General features: G+C 34.2%; 1 protein-coding gene across 5 annotated transcripts in view; it reads right to left on the reverse strand.

The window, feature by feature from the left end:
- LOC107686754 (cytoplasmic dynein 1 intermediate chain 2-like) overlaps positions 1-642 on the reverse strand; it is a 13,365-nt gene extending 12,723 nt beyond the window's left edge. For all 5 annotated transcript variants that reach the window (XR_001634067.1, XM_016483857.1, XM_016483855.1 and 2 more), the window contains exon 1: positions 518-642. The gene's annotated coding sequence lies outside the window, so the exon portion shown is untranslated. The remainder of the gene's footprint in view (positions 1-517) is intronic.
- Positions 643-2,427: the final 1,785 nt, after the last annotated feature.

The following is a 2,427-nucleotide window of genomic DNA, read 5'->3' on the forward strand; positions in this document are numbered from 1 at the left end:
ACACACACACACACACACACAAACTCTTACACACACACACTTACACACACGGGACACTCCTGTAAGAGTCCCGGATGGTCAGTCAATATGGCTGCATAGCCGGTGAAAGCTCGCAAACTAACATAAAACCATCAGTTTGTAACTATAATTAGTCATGGGGTCATTAATGACATTTAATTAGATTGTTTAAACTGCGCGCTCAGGACTGTTGGTCTGTAACTTAGCGCATTAAATACATCATCTGTCTAATTGCATCAGCTGTTAATTTGTTTCATTTGTCTCCAAACCATTTAAATTTATGTTTTTAAAAAATACAGCGCATGAGGAATTAATTTTGTGCTTTATTTTAAATTAATTTCAGTATTACTGTCTACGTTATAATAGAAATGACCGTTAAAGCGCACACGTCAGACGGCCTCTCGTGAGTCAATACAGAAGCATCGCCATTAAAAACACACAATAATGCAGTCGAACACCGGAAACCCTATTGATTAATAAAGAAAAACAGTATGCTTACTTGAAATAAAATGTTGGCTGCTCGGAGTCGTTATGGGGAGGATTATTCTTCTGTCAGCTGACTAATAACTTGTTATCCTCTTTTTCTTGTTGTGACAGCAGCAGCAGCGGCAGCGCCGAATCTGGGATGCGGCTACGGGTGCCGTGAAGTGCTTTTCTCAAACACAGAAGATGAGGCGTTTCATAAATTGACCGCTAGATGGCGCGCTTTCACTTCATTGATTAGTGATGAACTTCACTGCCTTTTGAACACAACACAAAACCTACACAGTTTCCTGATGCAGATACTTAATAAAAAAGTTACATTTAGATACTGAATAATCTAAATAACAACATTTAGATACAAAATGAATGGAAACCCTACAAAAATGTACAAAATTATTAAACATTTTGAATACTATTTTTGCTTCATCAACTCAATCATTCTAAGAGTAAGGGCCAGGGATAGTAGGGAGAAATGGAAATTAAAAAGAATATAAAATAATAAGTGAATAATTACTAAAAAATAAAGGATAAAAACATTAAGAAGTTTTAATAATATTAATAATAATTAATAAATTTAATAATATTAATTTACTAACTGCTTGTTTTCTTTAACAAAAACTAACACTAGCTTTTCTAATCTTTTTGTATTCTGTCTATTTGTTTTCTTTTTATTTATTATACAGTTAACAATAGCAGAAAAGTCCTCTAACACTAGCTTACTCTATTCTTTTCCTATTCTATCTGTTTTCTTTTTATTTATTATATAATTTTAAAAACCTTGCTACGTGTACTGCATTAAGCTAACTGAGACTTGTCATAGCACTTGCATATCATTGCTCTTTTGTTGATTTTGGTTGCTTCCATTGCCCTCATTTGTAAGTCGCTTTGGATAAAAGTGTCTGCTAAATGTCTAAATGTAATGTAATCTAAATGTAATAAAATTGTATTGAGGTGCACTGTTTACAACACATTTAGCATATATTAAAAATATATAATTTGAGCAGAAAAAAATATTTTTGCTGTATATTAGAATAGAATAGAATCCAAATTTTCTGTGATATTTAACACAGATGTTTCTTTGCAGTTGTTCCGTCAGAGGAAAGGGTTCACATGTACCTGAGCATGACGTTTAAGCAGTGAGTAAATTATTTTGTACTTTTGTGTTCAGCCACTCCAGACTGGCACTTTCCTGTTAGAAAGGGAAAGATGAACATGTGTAGGCGGTAGATGCAGAGCTCTATTTATGGCATTGGTTCATGCTTCGTCAGGTGTTATTGTCCTTGTTTAAGTCTGAATGTAGTGTATTTTCAGTTAGCATGAAGTGCAAACATTTGTGCATAATCAGTAAGTGACTAAGAATATCAAACAACAACAACAAAACATCCTAATTAGTCTGCATAGCACTTTACTTCTCTGAAGTCATATATATACATGCTCTATACATCTACATAGAAACGTCAAAAATAAGATTTAACATTATTGATGCAACTTAAATGCATTAATTTATATCAACATAATTCAGTTTTATGGGTTCAAACAGATTTTAAAAAATCACAAAAAATGCACATTCTCCTTTCTGCACATTCAGAATACGCACTGTGTTATAACATATGTGTGAACCGATGGCATTTTTGCGTAAATGATACCAAAGCTGGCTAAAAACAATGCAAGTGAAAAATAAAACTGTTTTTTCTTTTCCCACCACACCCTGCTTGCCAGTGCATTTGGTGATTTCATTCATGAAGTGTTGTGAATTTGATATATGAGGGAAAATATGAGTGTGTGTGTGTGTGTGTGTGTGTGTGTGTGTGTGTGTGCTTGTGTGTGTGATTCAGGGACTTGTTTCATGGTGAAGTCATTTCTCTCTCTCTCTCTCTGTGTGTGTGTGTGTGTGTGTGTGTGTGTGTGTGTGTGGCAGAGATGAGC

Source organism: Sinocyclocheilus anshuiensis, unplaced genomic scaffold, assembly GCF_001515605.1.
Source record: "Sinocyclocheilus anshuiensis isolate Anshui unplaced genomic scaffold, SAMN03320099.WGS_v1.1 scaffold958, whole genome shotgun sequence".
Taxonomy (NCBI): Eukaryota; Metazoa; Chordata; class Actinopteri; order Cypriniformes; family Cyprinidae; genus Sinocyclocheilus; species Sinocyclocheilus anshuiensis.